At 36.1% G+C, this 20,657-nt stretch overlaps 1 pseudogene; it reads right to left on the bottom strand.

Moving 5' to 3' along the window:
• Nucleotides 1-2,070: 2,070 nt before the first annotated feature.
• Nucleotides 2,071-4,732, bottom strand: LOC130023690 (60S ribosomal protein L5-like; annotated as a pseudogene).
• Between the last annotated feature and the right edge of the window lie 15,925 nt (nucleotides 4,733-20,657).

The following is a 20,657-nucleotide window of genomic DNA, read 5'->3' as shown; positions in this document are numbered from 1 at the left end:
TCCAATTTCCTTTATGTTCCTGCTATTTTAAACTTCTATTCTTCTTTGCATGTGCTGCTTGGCATTTAGAATGACTCATCCCTTTATACCTGCTGCTCTGCTCCTGCAAAATTCATCCTAAAATCAAGTTTACCTGTGACTTTCATGTGGATAATTCTGTTCTTGAGTACTCACACTTTTTCTCCCTTTCTACAAGCCCCCAACCACAGATATCACTTGATTTCTCATAGCGTCTGTGTTCCTACAATATTTCATACATAGAAAATCTCAGAACTATGGTTCCCCTCCTCCATTTATATTAGTTATATAAGTTATATAAAATAATGATTTGATGCTTGTGCCTGAAGCAAAATATGATGAGGAACGTAGAGTTGTGCCTGAAACAATACAACTATCAATCATGATAATAAAATATTTGACATGAAGGGGATTTAAAGATCATTAAGGCAACCCCATCATATTACAAATGAGGAACCTGATAACCAGTGAGGGTAAGCAGTCAAGGTCACCATAGCTATATTTTTATGGAGTTCCTAACAGCCTCACAGTGCTTGCCTGGTAGTTTTAGCTTGATGCTTTGTGCATCACTGGGCATTGGTTTCATCATCTCTCCTATGTGCTCTCATGGATGTCGTAAGTGGATGGCTATGGATTCATTTAATCTGTTTCAAGTTAGCACTCCATCAATGTGGAATAAATGAATGCAATAGCATTGCAATGATCTAATTCATGGTGTCAATAAGTAAGTGTAACTGTGTACTCACTAATTGCCTCACTCATTAGTGCTTTTGTCAAGCACTTATTAACCCCCTTACTATGCCACATAGGATGCTTTGTGTTTAGAACGAAAATGCAAAGAAAAGAACATGGTCCTTGCACTCCATAAATAATAGAGAAATGAAATACATAATCATATTTTAAAGCAAAGTTAGAGAAGTGGTAATAAAATTGTGACTAAAACAAAAAGTGCACAATTTTGCTAGGAGACAGGCAACTAGATTTTCAGAGAAAATAATATTCAAGTTATACATCCATTTATTACTAAATCCTACTCTTGTTAATGGTTACAAAAATAACTAACTGATAAACCATGCATATTCAGTATTATTTTCATCCCTTAGATGCTACTTTGCTTATCATACTATGACACTAGATTCCAGATAAGTCAAAAAATCTGTAGGCCCATAAAATTTTTAATATTTAATTGTAAAATTAGTATTAGTAGCAGTAGTATTTGATACTTAAGGTAAACATTTTAAGATACTTTACCCAAAATGCTATACAGATTAAATGCTATCCCTACCAAGCTGCCCATAAATAATGTTTTTTTAAAAATGACTTTTTGTCCAGTGTTTGGTGCTTTGTATTTTGGTTCCATCTTAATTTGAGGATCAAGAGAGATAGTAGAGTGGTAAGGAGCTTTTGCCTGCACTGCATATGGTCTCCTTAGCACCATCAGGAATGATCCTTGAGAACAGAGCAGAAGCAAGCCCTGAGTACCACTGGGAGTCACCAAAACAAACAAGATTTAATTTTCTCCTATGATCCTTGACGTTGGAAAATTTTCAGAATTTATTTCTGATTCTGTCTCTACTGATATGAACATGATGTTTTTGCTCGCTACAAGAATTTTACTCTGATGAGGTTCTATAAAGAGTGGTTTGGCAAATTGAAATAAAATTCTTCTTCTGTATTCATAATGGAACTATATCCAATTTCACAGTTTAACAAATTCTGACAAACTTTTATTTCACTCGGGCTTTCATATTTGCTTGTTTGGTTTGGGGCCAAAGACGAATGTATATGTGTTCTCTTACTATATATCTTAGTTGCCCAGGATCACTTAGGATTTCTGGAAGTCTAAAAAAGAAGCAATTATTGGAAGTCACCAGCCAGGTTTGCGTATGTGTAAAGTATTGAAGTACTTTCTATAATCATCCCAAAGTATTAGCAGTTGTTTAAATTTATCTTTTTGGTAAAATACTCATCACTTACAATAATTTTTTCCTGCTTTGTCAATAAGTTTAGTACTGTCTTCACAAGATATCCATTAAAAATCATGGTTTGATTTTAGCTCTCAGCAGCCCCTTCTTGAGTTCTAAAGAAAATTACTCTCGTCTGTGCTATATGATCTCTCTTCTGAGCAAAGACATTTGGAGATGATTCCACCTTTTACTTGTAACTTCTCTCTTAGATTTCTCCTCATAGACAGCGGAGTCCTGTGTAGCCACAAGAGTGTTCATCAACATCTCTTCCATCGTGTCTGGAGTTAGAAAATTGTGTCTTATCGGTACCCTCATCTTCTTCCATTAGGTAACGCATATACTCTGCAACGTTCTGTCCCAAAAATGTTTCCGATATTCTTCACCATTCAATTCCTTACTTTCTGAGTCATAACCAAGGAATCGGTTAGTACTGATTTGGCACTGGTTTGGATTGAGAAGCTGAACTCTATCCGTGGCTCCTTTCAAAACCTTTGTTTGCAGTAGTAGTTCTGACAAGTCCTGTATCCAAATAACAGTTGAATGCACTAGGTTGTCCATTGATGCTTTCTACATTATATTCATCCCCAGTGACCTCCACTTGACCTTAATAAATCTTGTCCATGCCAAATTTATTGAGAAGCCTTTGGGCCAATAGTATACCTGCAGCAAAACTTGTCAGGCCAACCTTCACACCATAATTAGGAAACTTATGAGCAAACACTGTACAAACTATCATATCCCCTTATATAAGACAACAAGCAATCTGACAAATGATGTCTCAGTTACAGGGGCTATCATCCTGTATTTTATTGTGTTGTATTTATTTTTAACCTGGACTACCAAACATTTCTGAGCATAGTAATAGGTTTTGCCCTCCCTCCATCCTTTAAATTTCACTTGGTATCTCTTGAAGTACGCCTTACTCTTGCCGACTTAGAACAGAGACTGTCATATGCGGCTTGACACAGACCTCCAATTTAAAAAATTTTAACAGTAATCTTAAACTTTGAATCAAATATTGCTCATGTTATTTTGGAAGGGATATTGTGTGGAATATTTATTTGATTTTAGGAATGTTATATGAATTACAATCATTGTTAAATATTAACAATTATGTATAAACAGTAGTATTAAAATGAAACCCAGGAAAAGTAATAATTATTTATGAAAATACATATGTGATATATCTATTTAGATATAAGAATTTATTTATTAAAGGGTGGAGTTTGAGTTATACCCAGTTGTATTCAAGGAATACTCTGAACTCTGTGTGACTGTGTTATGGGATAGGGCTCATGCGTCAGGTGGAGCTGAGGATTAAACTAAGGTCAGCTGTCTTTAAGCAACACACCTTAATCCCTGGGTCAGCTCTCAAGTTCCTAGACATTTCTCAGAATGTTCGAACATATTATGGGGCCAAAACACTGGTAGAGGGATTAAGGCATTTACCTTGCCCAGTGAATCCTGGTTGGATTCCCCTAATTTCTTCCAGGAGTGATCCTTGAGGGCAGAAGCAGGAATAAGTCCTGAGCACCACTGTGTGTGGCCCAATCTCCCCCCAAATAAATAAAATATACTATAAATTTGCTTTATTTTTATAATCATTGAATTCATGCCTCATTATACTTTCACAACTCAGTCATTTATAAGAGGACCTAAAATAAAATGACTTACCCAAGATCACACTGCTAGGTTTCTTACTAACATAGGTTGACTAAAACATTAGATGACATTGTAGATAATTTTTATGTATTCAAATTTACATCTTACATGATCTTTTATTTTCTGATTAAACTGCCAAAGGGCATTTATGACATTCACATTAGCTTAGTTCAAGTGGAAATTAATTTTATCTTGACAAGTGTTTTGAGTTTTAAAGTATCCCTTGTGCATATGTTTGATGAAAAGGTTATTTGTATTACAAATGTCTGCAGCAGAGATATCTAAGTTTTCATTATGAATATATATTTTCACATCTATAGCACTCACTAGAAGTAAAAGCTGACAGTTTTCTTTCATGACTTTTGGAAACCACCATTTATCACTGTGCTATATGTTTCACATCTTTTATAAATATTTTTGACCCTTATTGCTAATGTCATCATTTATAATTGTGCTATGTATTTTCATCTGAATAAAGATAAGTAATAGAGCTAGTCAGCTTTAAATTCAAGTACTAAACATAGTTTTTCGTCTTTGTTATCATCAGCATTTTAAAACTCAAGCAAAGAATTTTGGCCAGCAGAGGTTTTATGGGTATGAACTGCATTATGGCACAGCTAGAGAAAACCATCAGCATGCAGGCGACGGCACTTCTGCAGAATAATTTTCTTCATTTTTAAACAGTGGAGTAAACCAAAAGACTAAAGCATCTGGCGGGATGTGTGGCAGCTGGAAAAATCCCCTAATCACGTAGTTTAAAGCCTTAAAAATGTTTGTGATTCCATGGATATATATCATTATTTGAGCATTTAGAAAATAAAATTATATAATACCAAATATTAATTTTTATATCAGGATAATTACTGCTATCATGTTCTAGTATACACTTATGTGATAAGTAAAAAATACAGAAAATAATAAAGCATTTAATTAGTTGGTACAGATTTAAATAATTGGAACTGAAAATAGTTTAATCCAAATTTAGTCCTATATTGTTTTTCCTCAGGGAGGGAGTTACCTTGCCATGTCTTACCCTTCTTCTTTCTAATAATCCTTTTTACTTCCACCTCTGGGGAAAAAAGCATAACCCCCAGTTATCAAGAACTAACCATTTGTTAGTTTTAATCTGAGGTTTTTTCCATTAAAAATATTTACAATTCAAGAATTTTTATCTTCATTCATAAAACGTACTCTTTATTTCTAGGACATATTTTAATATATATGAAAAACATGTCAATTAAATAAATCTAAGCAAATATGCAAAATATCTTTAGATAAACACACATGCATATATATATATATATATATTCCCTTTTCATTTTCGTTCAATATAGTCATTGTAGCCTGTCTTTTGACAGGGAAGAGCAAATGGGTATAAACACAAGTATCCTTTGATCTTTCCATTGACCCATAGATGAAAGGATTCACACACACAACACTTGCATTTTTCACAGAAATCAAATTCACCTTTTGTCTACCCAAATGAAGACAGTTCCATTAAAAATTAAAAGAATTTCCGTAGCTTCAGTGTAATGCTCTGCTTTACATTTGTTGTTAAATAAATTTGAAAAAAAATTGTGCACACTATTTTCCTTAACTGGTAGTATTTATTAGGGGCCTCCTGCAATTTCATGGCTGCTGGTTCCTGTATCCATAACCCATTCAGAGAGAAGATGAAGCTCCAGTAAGTGAATGTTGCACACAGAAAATGTCATTGTAAAACTAAGGTAGCATAGACAATGGCTCTACAGCTGAACTCCTAAGACTCCAACCAGCCTTAATGATTTGGATTCGCATTTTATTTCTCAACTTTGGTGGCATTTTTATGGTAGTTGAGCCATTTAATTTTATTTAAAAATAAATGCCTTAGTGTAATGTAACATACTAGTTAAGCATTGTTCTATAACATTATCTTATTTGATTTTCCCTCCAGTGATTATGTAATGGGTGTTATAATCTATTTACTATGATGTCTTGTTTTCTTCATTTTTTATTATAATAATTAGGAGTAATAAATTTAAGACTTTTCATTGAAAAAATTCATATAATTAAAAACTAAAAACTGCCAACTAAAAACTTACCATGAAGAAGTAAAAATAAAAGTAAAGGAATAATCATTAAGGATTAAAAAAGTGTTTCTGTATAAATAGGCAGGCAATAGATAGATAATTTTCTAGCTTGAGGCATACTTCCAAAGAAAACAGAAATACAAACATTCATCTTATTCATAAGGCAACTTTTCATTTTATTTTAATTAGCTGAAAATGAAAACTTTTTTAGTGGATTTTCTAAAGAGAAGTATATTAAATTGACATTAAAAACTCCTCCTTTATAAAAAGAAACTTAAATAATGTTCACCCATAAATTGTTCTCTATTTATGTATAGAATCTATATCAGTTACCTCGGTGATACTGTCTTTCATCTGAAACTTTGGGAGAAAATGTTTTTTTCTTAAATAAATGGATTTAACTGATAATAAAAGATTTGTTTTTATTATTAAATGGTGAGAGTTTACTTGCATACTTTGCCTATGTATAATACATATTTCTCAAGTATCACTAAGTTATTTAGAAGTATAGAAACCGTATATTTTGTTTTTCATAATTCTCAGATTGCATTGTTCAAATATAAAGAGTGTACAACTTAAAGTATTCCAGTGGTATTACACTTAGTAAAATTTTATTCTATTTCAACATCAATTTATCCCCTTTTAGTCATCAGGAAGCTCCATTGGGAAAAAAATTTATTGGCATTTCAGTCTAAACTTCCAAAGATGGAACTCCTCATTCCCTCTTGGAAATAATCATGACTACCTCTCAACTATTGATGTTGACAATTCCATTTGTCTCTCCTCAGCAGTATCATTTCATTCATTTCATTTATTGATCACCTAACATTTTGGGCCCAAATCACAGTTCTGAAAATATAAAGATGAATGAGCCACATTCTTCAAGCTTAAGGCATGGCTAAATTCATGGCTGAATTCAGGCTGGTGGATATAAAGATATGTGTAAATCAAATGGTAGGAAATTGATAAAGACGCAAAATTCAAAAAAATGGATTGGAAACATCAGGAATTTTTTAGACAATTCATCAGTCTTATTTTAAAAGATGAAAACTAGGTTTTCAATTGAGGACAAGTGGAATAATGATATTCTAAAACAAAGAAAAAGCATTTTAAAATAGATAAAGAAATAATATTGAGTGTAGAAGGTCACAAATATAACTGCTATATCCTATCAACCTTGTTTGAAATTATAGAAATCATAACACAATCTTATTTTGCCTCTCATTTTTCTTACTTATTTTATGAGTCTCATTCATCCTCTGTCTATAGTTAAAACTCAAGGAAGCTTTATTGTTTTCCAAATCAGTTCCTTTTGTCAATTATTAAAATATTTAATACATAAAGTAGTTAAACTTCTCAGGTTTATTTAAAGTCAGGACTCTTTCCCTTCTTAGTTCCTTCAGTTTAAGAAGGGGTGTAAAAGTTTCCTGTCTCTTGCAATCGTATAAGGAAGATTGGGATTTGTTTTAAAAATATGTAACAATTGAAAATGCTTTACCAAAAAGTAATACATCTAGATTTGAGTCTATAACTATGATTTGCTTGTAACTTGAAATTAAAGGAAATAAAACTAAAGCTAGAAGAGAATACCATGTTTTCTATAGTTTGATATGCACATACTATATATAATAGTAGCTATGGAAAATAAAGAAAATAGTTAAAAAATAAAACTTAAGTAAAATCTGAGTTCACCATATAAATGTTTGAATATCAGTAGAGCAAGAGACTATGAAATTAAAAGTAAGTCTCAGTCTTCAAGTCCAGATGAAAGGGGAGGTAGAATCTGCTGTCATGTATTGTACATTCTGGGAATGTACAATAGAGGGGAGGTTTTAGAATAGATGTTAAGATATCAATACAATTCTGAGTTTCATATGAGACAAATGTGATGCTGGCCATAGACCACTTAGATACCAAAGCTCTTCAAAAATAAGTGAAAGCCTGAGTATCACAAAAGCCAACTGGGCATTTTTAACTCAGACATGTACTGATTAGTTGAAAATCATTTTAAGATACCAAAGCACACTTACATTTATTTCATGGTATATAGAAATTCTTTCTATATATGAATATATAGATATACATGAAAATTTGCATTCACTATATTAAAAAACTATTTTTATGTCTCAAAATATTAAGATTTATAGATTACACAACTTTGAGTAGTTTAATACTGGTATTAAAGACAAGAATCAAACCCATTTTCTCAAGAATTTGTTTTCCATCATTATCAAAAATCTAATGAGTGTGCAACATTGTATAAGATTGAATTTTATATCCTGACTTCCTGATGCACACAAACTGTGAAATAATTACTACAGTAATATTAATTTACACATAAATCATCTCACATCATGGCCATTATGTTTCTATAGTCATAATTCAACATCTTTCAGAAACTTTCTTTTTCTCTCTTTTACTTACTTATTTTTGCTTTTTTTGTTTTGGGGGCCACATCCAGTGGTGCTCAGGACTTATTCCTGGATTTGCACTCAGGGGTCACTCCTGGTAGGGCTTAGGGTACCATTTAGGGTACCAGGAATAGAACTCCTATTAGTCAATTGCAAGGCCAAATTCTGCCTGCGGTACTATCTCTCTAGGCCTCAGAAAATTTCAAATGCATGATGCAATATTGTGAGCTACAGTCACTAGTGAATCTCAAAAACTATTCTACCTAACAACTGATAACTTGTATCCAGTAATCAACTCTTCCCAACTGTTTTTATCTCGTGGTCCTAGAAAACTGGCATCCTACTTCCATTTCTATGAATGTGACTTTTTTAGATTAAAAGTGATATCATACAGTATTTTCATTTTACTATCTGATTTATTTCACTGGGCACAATGCTCTCAAGATCTGTCCAGACTTTCATAAATGTCTGAATAGCCTTCCTTTATTTTATGGTTGAAAATATTATATATATATGCATATGTATATCTATTTCAATATTATGTTTCAATTGCAGTTTTTTAGAGAATACACCATATTGTTTTCTATAGCTACTGAACCAAATTACAACTTCATCAAAAAATAGTTAATACAATTTTTTATCTTTGCTGACTATTTGTTATTGTTTTTCTTTATTTTGATGGCAGCCATTTTAACAGATATAAATTGTGATTTTATTATTTTTCTTATGATGAATTATATTGAATATATTTTCATGTACTATTTACCCTTTCCTCAATAATATTTTAACTCAAAGAGAGACACAACTAATGCATACAATAAATTGCTGATAAATGTTCTGAAAACAACTGTACATAATATATCTAGACCTCACATTTATTAAAAATAATGAGAATTTGAGTTCTTTCACAATTTTTTTTGGTTCTTTGGGTCACACCTGGCAGGGGTTACTCCTGTCTTTGCACTCAGGAATTACTTCTGGCAGTGCTCAGGGTACCATATGGGATGCTGGGAACCGAAACCAGGTTAGCCACTTGCAAGGCAAACGCCCTACCCACTGTATTATCGCTTCTCCCCCTCTTTCACAAATATCTTATCCTTTATTTCAATGTTCAATTTTGAATTTATGAAGGTCAGGTTATAGTTAAGAAATTGCATAAAAAAGAATACTTGTAAATTCTAACCTAATTTTGAAAATGATTCAAATCTAGATTAATTCCACAAAAAATCCCCTAATCTCTCCACTCTTCTTCCTGAATTGGTGGTGACGAGGGTAGACTGTGATTTTTTTGTAATGTTTTTCATACCGAAGATTTTGCCTGATAAACTATTTTACATAATTATATTTCTTTTTTTTTGGGGGGGTCACACCCGGCAATGCACAGGGGTTACTCCTGGCTCTGCACTCAGGAGTTACTTCTGGTGGTGCTCAGGGGACCATATGGGATGCTGGGAATCGAACCCGGGTTGGCCGCGTGCAAGGCAAACACCCTACCCGCTGTGCTATCTCTCCAGCCCTATAGATATATTTCTTTTATAAAATATATGTAGCACTATTTTGCATTTTTTGGTTTATTTTTTGTGTTGCGGTCATACCAGGGATGTTCAGGTGTACTCTGAACTCAGGAACTGCTCCTGGCAGTGCCTAGGGAACCATATGGGATGCTGGGACCAAAAGCAAGTTGGCCACAGTCAAAGCAAATGTCAAGCTGCTGCATTATTGCTCTGAGTCCCTATTTTTCATATTTATAGATTATGGGTATTTGACTGGGGTGGGAAGGAGCATAAGTTTTTTCCATTTTCGCGGGGACTGAGAAGACCTTCGCTAAGCCGGTTGCTAACATAGAGCTGCGAAGGACAGGAAATGGGAACACAGACAGTCATGGGAATCGCTCTTTGTCCTCCTCCCATCCAATCCAGGTATCGCCAGGCCTAGGGGGCCTTTCTTGGGCCGAAGTTGTGTTGTTTTTCTCTTCAATACCTCAAAAGAACCATAAGTTAGCCTCTTAGGTGGAACCTTCACTAGGGCATCTTAATCTACAGAAACACATTAAACCAATAACTCATTACCAATATCTCAATTAATATTACACCAAAAACACAATAGTAACAGTGAGTGTGAAGGTGCAAACCACACAGATCACAATGGTAAAGCAACGCAGAAGCCCACCAAGCTTACTTAGTGAAGAGACTAGCCCAGATAACCCAAACAGTAATGAAGTGCTAGACAACCTCTCTGACAAGAAATTTAGAAGATAGTTGCTGAAGATGCATAGAGAACTAAAGGATGCAATGGAACAAACCGGCAAGAAAATACAGGAAGATTTTAAAGTAAAAATGGGGAAAATGCAAAAAAAAAAAAAAAAAAACTACAAACAGAAGTGGCACATATGAAAAACCTGGTAAGTGAATTGAAAAACTCTTTGAAAGGCCTCAGCAGCAGAGAAACAGCTGTTGAGGATAGAATCAGTGAGCTCAAAGATCAAATGCAGAGACTCTCCAGAAACGAGCAGAAAATGGAAACGAGACTCACAATTTGGGAACAGATGGCAAGAGAAGATAGTGATGAACCCAAGAGGAATAACATAAGAATTATCGGAGTCCCAGAAAGACAAGAAGAAAACCCTGACAAAGAACAAACTGTCAAAGACATCATTACTATGACATTCCCAGAGCTGAAGAAGACATGCGACCACATTTGGGTGGTCCGAAGGGTACCAGCTAAAAGAAACCCAAATAAAAATACCCCAAGACAGATCCTGATCAAAATGACCAAAACCTTAGACAGAGAAAAAATTCTGAAAGCAGCAAGATCAAAGAAAGAATTCGCATATAAAGGAGCATCCTTAAGATTCACAGTCAACTTGTCGGATGAAACCCTCAGGGCCCGAAAACAGTGGTGGGATATAGTGAAAAAATGCAAAGAAAAAAATGCCTCACCAAAAATACTTTACCCAGCTAGACTCTCATTCATATCAGAAGGAACAACACACAGTTTCACAGACAAATAACAGCTCAGAGACTTCATAGACTCAAAACCATGGTTACAAGAACAACTAAACAGGCTAATTTAAGACAAGACAACCCTGTCAAATATACCGACCTTTGGCATAAAGATGGGACAAAAGCCCATAACAATAATCTCTCTCAACATCAATAAGCTAAATGCACCAATTAAAAGACACAGAGTGGCAGGATGGATCAGAAAATTGAACCCAACATTCTGCTGCCTGCAGAAAACACATTTGAAGAGTCAGAGCAAACACAGACTCAGAATTAAAGACTGGAAAAACAATTCTACAGGCAAACAAATACAACAAAAAATCTGGGGTGGCCATTCTGGTATCAGACCACATTGATTTGTTTCTGAAGACAGTCACAAGAGACAATGAAGGTCATTTCTTATTGATCAAGGGAACTGTACAGCAGGAAGAACTTAACTCCTAAATATATATGCACCTAATGAGGGACCAGCAAAGTACTTAATGCAACTACTCATAGACTTGAAGGAAGACATTGATAGCAACACAATACTAGTGGCAGATTTCAACACTGCTTTATCATGTCTCAATAGATCAACCAGGCTCAAGCTTAGCAAGGATATACTTTATCTGAAAGAAGAAATGAAGAAAGGGGCTTAGTAGATATATACAGGACACTCCATCCTCAAAAAACTGAATACACATTCTTCTCAAGTGTGCATGGGACATTCCCCAAATGGGGTAGGTTTTGTCTCCCCTCCATCTCCAGATGGAATCCTGGTGACCAGGAGCTTCTATAAGCATGGTTCTGGTATGAAGGCACCAGGACTATTCTTCTGAACCACAAGACTGCAACATTTCCTGATATGCAAAGTGAGCAATGAAAAGTAAATGATCTAGCATCTGTCCCTGGAAGGCAGACTTGAATGATGGTGGAAAAATCTGAGCAAAAATATAATGCCCAATCAAAATGCATCTGGACTGTGCATTTAACTACGGTGCTATGCTGCCTTGGGAGAGGAAGGGTGTTTGTCCCTCCACCTGTCCCCCCTTGTGGTGGTGGCATGGTGGCCTCCATCTTGTCCTAACGGACAGCCAGGTATGAGACTGCATTGACGAGGCATGTGGGGCCTCGTGCAATGGAGTTGGAATCGGCCCTGCTCCCCGCCCTGACAAGGCCCCAGGTTGCCACCCACAAACTCCTCCTCCGACTCCTGAATGACCATGATCCCAGAGGCACACAAACCAATCTCAGAACCCAGAGGCTTTTGGCAGTAATCCCTCTAGGCTTATCACTAAAATATCAGAAATCCAAAATTGCAATAGTGGCCACATGACATCATATGCTCTTCATAATCATCAAATAGAAAAAATATCTAATGATATCTTTTTGGCAGGTCTGAATGTTGGGGAAAATTCCAAATAATAATGTTGGGTCTTTTGTTGTAATAATGAATGTGATCAACATAGAGAGAGAGAGAAAAGTGGAAATCTGCCACACAGGTGGGGGAGGGGTTGGGAGGGGCATATTGGGGTTCTTGGTGGTGGAAAATGTGCACTGGTGAAGGGACAGGTGTTTGATCATTGTATGACCAACCAAGACTTAAACTAAAAGGCTTTGTGACTGTTCTGATGGTAATTCAATAATAAAACTTTTTTTTTCAAAAAAAAAGTATGAATGGGAAATTCTCCAAGATAGACCACAAGCTGAGCAACAAAACATACCTCCATAAAATTAAGAAGATAGAGATTGTATCAACAATCTTATCGGATCATGATGCAGTGAAAATAGAAGTAAATCACACACACAAACAGAAAACCAAATCAAACACCTGGAAATTAAACAGCTCACTATTGAACAACAAGTGGTTTAGAAAGGAAATCAAAGAAGAAATGAAAAGTTTCCTGGAAATGGATGAAAATGAGGACACGAGTTATCAAAACTTATGGGACATGGCAAAAGCTGGGTTAAGAAGAAAGTTTACAGATCTACAAGCATTCTACAGGAAGGAAGAGCAAGCCCACATAAATAACCTAACCTCATAGCACAAGAACTTGGAGAAGGATCAATAATAGAAGCCCAAACCCAGGCAGGAGGAAGAAAATAATAAAACTCAGAGCAGAAATAAACGAGATGAAAACAAACAAACAAACAAAAAAAACAATCTGAAAGATAAGGAAAGCAAGAGCTGGTTCTTTGAGAAAATAAACAAAATCAATAAACCTCTAGCAAAACTCACCAAAAAAAAGGGGAGAGAGAAAACCCAAATAAAATGAATCAAAAATGAAAAGGGGGACATTACAACAGAAACTACAGAAATTCAAATTATCCTCATAGATTACTTTGAGAAGCTTTATGCCACAAAACACGAAACCTCGAGGAAATGGACAAATTCCTAAATTCCTATAGCCTCACAAGGCTGAACCACAAAGGCGTGGAATACCTGAACAGACCTATCACCATCAAGGAAATTGAAATGCTAATAAAAATTCTCCCTAAGCACAAAAGTCCTGGGCCAGAGGGATTCATAGAGAATTCTTCCAAATCTTTAGAGAGGACTTACTCCCAATCCTCTTTAAACTTTTGCACGAAAATGAAATATCAAAAACACTTTCGATTTGGGTATTGTGGTTTGCAAAAGAGACAATGGCTGATAATTAGACAATGGCTGATATGTTTGGTCTATAGTCTACTTTCAGCATGCTTCTCCAATGCCCTGCCACAGAAGCAGAGTGGGATGGAGGGGATGGGGGGTGGGAGGGATACTGGGATCCATGGTGGTGGGAAATGGGCACTGGTGGATGGATGGATATTTAAGCATTATATAATTGAAACCCAAGCACAAAAATTTGTAAGTCTACAACTGTACCTCATGGTGTCTCACTAATAAAAATAAAAAAAAACACTTTTGAACAGTTTCTATGAAGGAAATATTACCCTGATACCAAAAGCAGACGAAGATACCACAAAGAAAGAGAATTAAAGGTCGATATACCTGATGAACACAGACGCAAAGATCCTCAACAAATTATTAGCAAATAGAATCAAACGACTCATCAAAAAGATCATACACAATTACCAATTAGGTTTCAACCCAGGGATGCAATGATGGTTTAACATTCACAAGTCAATCAACCGTGCGGGCGAGATACTCTCGGTAGCTTGCCAGGCTCTCCGAGAGGGGCGGAGGAATCGAACTCAAGTCGGCCATGTTGGCTGCTTGCAAGGCAAATGCCTTTCTGCTGTGCTATGGTAGAGCCTGGCAAGCTACCCGTATTCAATACGCCAAACACAGTAACAAGTCTCATGATGGAGACATTACTGGGCCCGCTTGAGCAAATCAATGAACAATGGGAGGACCGTGACCGTGAAGTCAATCAACATAATTCATCATATAAATAAAAGAAATAATAAAAACCATATGATCATATGAATAGATGCAGATAAAACATGTGAAAAGATCCAGCACCTGTTTATGATGAAAAATCTCAGCAAAATGAGCATCAAAGGAATTTTCCTCAATAAAGTCAAAGCCATCTACCACTAGCCCAGGGCAAGTATTATTCTCAATAGGGAAAAACTAAAAGCCTTCCCTGTAAGATAGGGCACAAGATAAGGCTGCCCTCTTTCATAACTGCTATTTAATATAGTACTGGAAGTCTTGGCCATAGCAGTTAGGCAAGAAAAACATATCAAGATCATGTAGATAGGAAAGGAAGAGGTCAAGCTATCACTATTTTCAGAAGATATGATACTATAGTTAGAAAACCCTGAAGACTCTATAGAAAACCTTCTAGAAAAATAGGTGAATATAGTAAAGTTGTAAGTTACAAAATCAACACCCAAATGTCCAAAGCTTTCTTATATACAAATAACAAAATAGAAGAAAGAGACATTTTAAAGAATCCTGTTCAAAATAGTACCTCAGAAAATCAAGTACCTCGGTATCACCTTAACCAAAGAGGTGAAGGACCTATACAAGGAAAATTATGAAACACTACTTCAAGAAATACAAGACAATAGGAAATGAAGACACATCCCCTGCTCATGGATAGGGAGGATTAACATTATCAAAATGGCAATACTTCCCAAAGCATTATACAAAGTTAATGTGGTCCCTATCAGGATACACAAGACATTTTTCAAAGAAATAGACAAAACACTCCTGAAATTCGTATGGAACAATAAACCCCCAAGAATAACTAAATCAATCTTGAGAAAAAGAAGATGGGTAACATCACCCTCCCCAACTTCAAACTGTTCTACAAAGCAGTAGTAATTAAGACAGCAGACCTGCAGACCAATGCAACAGAGTTGAATATTCTGTCTCAGACCCCCAAATATCTGACCACTTAATTTTCGACAAAGGTGCAAGAAATGTGAAGTCGAACAAGGAAAGCCTCTTTAACAAGTGGTGTTGGGAAAACTGGATAGTTACCTGCAAAAAAAAAAAAAATGAATGCTGACCTCTGTCTAATACCAGGCACAAAAATCAGATCAAAGTGGATTAAAGACCTCAATATCAGATAAGAATTCATAACGTACGTAGAGGAAAATATAGACAGAACTCTTCATGACATTGAAGCTAAAAGCATCTTTAATAATGAAGCAGCACTGACCATGCAAGTGGAAGCAAACATAAATAACTGGGACTCCACCACACTAAGAAGCTTCTGCACTTCTAAAGAAACACTGACCAAAATACAGAAAGAGCCCACAGAATGGGAAAGAATATTTACTCAGTACCCTTCTGATAGGGCTGGAGCAATAGCACAGTGGGTAGGGCGTTCGCCTTACAAGCGGCCAACATGGCCGACCCGAGTTCGATTCCTCCGCCCCTCTCGGAGAGCCTGGCAAGCTACCGAGAGTGTTTGATATGCCAGGCACAGTAACAACAAAGTCTCCAATGGAGACGTTACTGGGCCCGCTTGAGCAAATCGACGATCAACGGGAGGGCCTTTACCTTTTACCTTTTACCCTTCTGATAAGGGATTAATATCCAGTATATGCAAGACACTAGAAGAATTGTACAAGAAAAGAACCTCCAACCCCATTAAAAAAATGGGAAGAAGAAATAACAGGTTTCCTCAAAAAAGAAATACAAATGGCCAAAAGACACATGAAAAAATGCTCCACATGGCTAGTCAACAGGGAGATAAAAATCAAAACAACAGGGAGATATCATCTCACACACAGAGACTGGCACGCATTCAAAAGAACAAAAGCAACCAGTGCTGGCTTGAATGTGGGGGAAGAAACACTCAAACACTCTTTCACTGTTGGTGAGAATGCTCACTGTCCCTACTTTCTGTAAAACAATATGGACAGTCCTTCAAAAACTCGAAATTGAGCTTCCACATGACCCAGCAATACCACTTCTAGGAATATATCCTGAGGATGCAAAAAACAACAGTATGACTAATGACATCTGTACCTATATCTTCATTTCAGCACTGTTCACAATAGCCAAAATCTGGAAACAACCGAAGTACCTTAGAACAGATGACTGGTTAAAGAAATTTGGTACCTCTACACAATGTAATACTATGCAGCTGTTAGGAGAGATGAAGTCATGCAATTTGCTTATAAGTGGATAGACATGGCGGGTATCATGCTAAGTGAAATGAGTCAGAAAGAGAGGGACAGACATAGAAGGACTGTTCTCATTTGTGGAGCAGAGAACAACATACCATGAGACTGACACCCAAGGACAGTAGATACAAAGGTCAGGAGGATTGTCCCACAGCTGGAAGCCAGAGGGAAGAAAGCAGATGGAATAGCAAATTGGTCACTAAGAAAATGATGGCTGGAGCAATCAGTCAGAATGGGAGATGTGTGCCAAAACAAGATAATGGACCAAACATGATGACCTCTCAGTGTCTGTATTGCAAACCATTGTGAGCAAAAGTAGAGAGAGATTATGGGTAATATTGTCTGCCATGGAGGCAGAGGGAGGGTCGGGAAGGGGAGTATACTGGGGAGACTGGTGGTGGGGAATGTGCACTGGTGGAGGGATGGGTGTTTGATCATTGTGTGATTGTAACCCAAACATGAAAGCTTGTAACTTTCTCATAGTGGTTCAATAAAATTAAAACATAAATAAATGGAAAAAAAAAGATTCTTCCATTTTCCAATAGTAATATAACCAAAGCTTTCACTAAAAGAAAGTTTTACATAATAGGATCATGCCATTTTATCAACAACATCTTTGGAAAAGTAATATTTAGATTTCAAAAATATAATTTTGCTGTGGTTTATTTTTATGAGACATTGTTATTTCTTTATCTTGTTCTTTATTATTATTTTTAATTATTTTTATAGTAGTAGAAGTATTGTTTTCAATTTGCAGTGAGTGCCAGAATCTCTCCACCATTATTTCAAGGTTTTTTTCTCTCCACCCATTAAGCTGTCAGATCACAGTTCTACAGACTGAATCTCAATATTGTATGTGATGAGGTTTGTCTAATCCCTTGCTTTGTTTCTTTATACTCTACATATGCCTGATAACATCTGGCATTTGTCTTTTTATTTCTGACTCATTTCACTTTGCATGACTTCCTTCAACTCTATCCAAGTTGTAACAAATTGCAAGATTTAATCTTCTCCCATTATGAGTAGTGTTCTTTTATGCATACATGCCTAAACTTCTGTAGCCACTCATCTGCAGTAGATATCTAGGAATGAAATCACAGGGGTATGTGGGAGCTCTATTATTAAATATATAATATAAAATTTTGTAAGTTTTGATACATGTTAAGGACTTCCAGATATCTATAGTTTTCACTAACAACAAATAAAGTTACTCCATAAAAATAATATATATTATTCACTTTTTACACTACTCATAGAACCTATTTTATGCAAAAGAAGTTAGTGTTAAGGTCATTGTTAGATGTATTTAAAAGCAAGACTAAAGTTTTATCAAATAAGTGTTATGTATTTTATGTAATTTTATATTCTATGTTCTATATAAGAAATTTGAAGTCAAGAAGAATTCAGAGATAATTACGAAATGCTGTCACTGTCATTGTCCTCCTGTTCATCGATTTGCACAAGCGGGCCCAGTAACGTCTCCATTGGAGACTTTGTTGTTACTGTGTTTGGCATATCGAATACATCATGGGTAGCTTGCCAGGCTCTGCCGTGTGAGCGAGATAGTCTTGGTAGCTTGCTGGGCTCTTCGAGAGGGACAGAGGAATCGAACTTGGGTCAGCCATATTGGCTGCATGCAAGGCAAACGCCCTACCGCTGTGCTATCGCTCCAGCCCTATGAAATGCTACTGGTAGAAAATATAGATGCTTAATATAGCTACACTTGGCATTACCATTCTCTTCATTTTTGGTAGGCTAGTAAAAAGTGTTGGAAAACATGGAGCTCAGTTCTCAAGTCAGGAGGTGTTTTACACCACTTGAGGCATTAATAAAATTTAGAGTAAATGATGTCTAAAGACATATTAAATTCTACTACATGATAGAATGTCAATCTTTCTTGAAATTATGGTGGCAAACTCAATGGATGTTCAATATTAACCTTATTTTAAAATTCAATCTTAATTTTATATTCCTAGGAAAACAGTTGATTAATATTTATCAATTTCCATTTAGAGGACTCTCTGAAATCAAATCTAGGGAAAGCTGATATTTTATTTAATCATATTTTCTTTCATTTTTGGGGAGAGACTCTCCCCAAGCAGTGCTCAGGATATTTGGGGGCCCCACCGGTGATTTTCAAACAACCAGGCTAGAGGTTCAATGAAAAGTTTGAAGATATAATTCTGCTCTTGCCCTATGGTTCAAGAAATACCTAAGTTATCCTGGGGTGCTCAGTAATCTTTAGGGTTACACCTAGAGATGTTTAATATTTGAGAGACTATGTGGTATCAGGAATTGAATCTATGTACTATCTCCCAGTCGCTAATAAAATCCTTTTAAATAGTTTTAAAAATCATAAAAATGTTTATTATTTTTGAGTACCTACTATGAGAAAAGCTTTAATATCAATACAAGAGATAACAGAGAGAACAATATAGAACAGTTTCTTATTCTTGGTCAAAGGGACTATGATTTTGTGTTATATCCAAGTCCTTATCATATTTTCCCTGGCATCAAAATTAAAGAGGTTTTTAATAAATAAGAGCATATTTCAAATATCTTAGCCACCTCGGCTGAGTTGGGTTTGATTCCTCAACCCCTCTCAGAGAGCCTGGCAAACTACCGAGAGTATCTCACCCACATGGCAAAGCCTGGCAAGCTACCCATGAGGTGTTCAATATGCAAAACACAGTAACAAGTCTCAAGATGGGGATGTTACTGGGCCCGCTCGAGCAAATTGATGAACAACGGGAGGACAGTGCTACAGTGCATTAAAGGAAGTCAAAGGGATAACTGGCATGTCAAAGTGTCTTTTTATTTTATTTTATTTTTTTGCATTATCTTTTATATTTTATTTTATTTTGGGGGGGGTTGGCTACTTGTACTATTTTTTTAATAGGGAAACACCATGAGGTACAGTTATAGACTTACAAATTTTTGTGCTTGGGTTTCAGTTATACAATGATCAAGTACCCATCCCTCCACCAGCGTCCATCCTCCACCACCAAGGGTACCAGCATCCCTTCCACCCTCCATCCCCCCATCCCACCCTGCATTCCCTTTTGTTCTCTCTCTCTCCTTTTGGGTCCTGTGGTTTGTAAGAGAGGCATTGAGTGGCAATCATGTTTGGTCTATAGTCTCCTTTCAGCATGCTTCTCCGACCCTGGCAGGATCCTCACAACACCCTTTATTTGGTGCTCTCTTCTCTATCTGTGCTTCCTTTTCCCCTAGCACGTGTGGCTGGCCTCCAAGTCATGGAGCAAAATTCCTGGTACTACTCTCGGCCACTCCTAGGTGTTGGTCTCCCATTTTGTTGCTTTATGTTACCCAGATAAATCTTTCTGTGTCTATCCCGCTCTTTCTGACTCATTTTCTTAACATGATACTTTCCATGTAGTACCACTTGTATGTGAATTTCATGACTTCATCTTTTCTAATAACTACATAGTACTCCATTGTGTATATGTACCAAAGTTTCTTTAACCAGTCATCAGTTCTCGGGCACTCAGGTTTTTTCCAGATTCTGGCTATTGTAAAGAATGCTGCAATGAATAAACAAGTACAGATGTCAATTCGACTATACTTTTTTGCCTCTCTTGGATATATTCCCAGGAGTGGTATTGCTGGGTCAAATGGGAGATCAAATTCTAATTTTTTGAGAATCGTCCATACTGTTTTCCAAAAGGGTTGGACCAGTCGGCATTCCCACCAGCAGTGAAGGGTTCCTTTCTCGCCACATCCGTGCCAGCATCAGTTGCTTTTGTTCTTTTAGATGTGGGCCAGTCTCTGTGGTGTGAAATAATATCTCATTGTTGTTTTGATCTGCTTCTCCCTGATGATTAGTGATGTAGAGCATTTTCTCATGTGCCTTTTAGCCATTCGGGTTTCTTCTTTGTGAAAGTTTCTGTTCATTTCCTCGCCCCATTTTTTTTATGGGGTTGGGTGTTTTCTTCTTGT

Source organism: Sorex fumeus, unplaced genomic scaffold (genome assembly GCF_029834395.1).
Source record: "Sorex fumeus unplaced genomic scaffold, SorFum_2.1 ptg000024l, whole genome shotgun sequence".
Classification (NCBI taxonomy): Eukaryota; Metazoa; Chordata; class Mammalia; order Eulipotyphla; family Soricidae; genus Sorex; species Sorex fumeus.
This window is presented reverse-complemented; position numbering and strand designations above follow the sequence as displayed.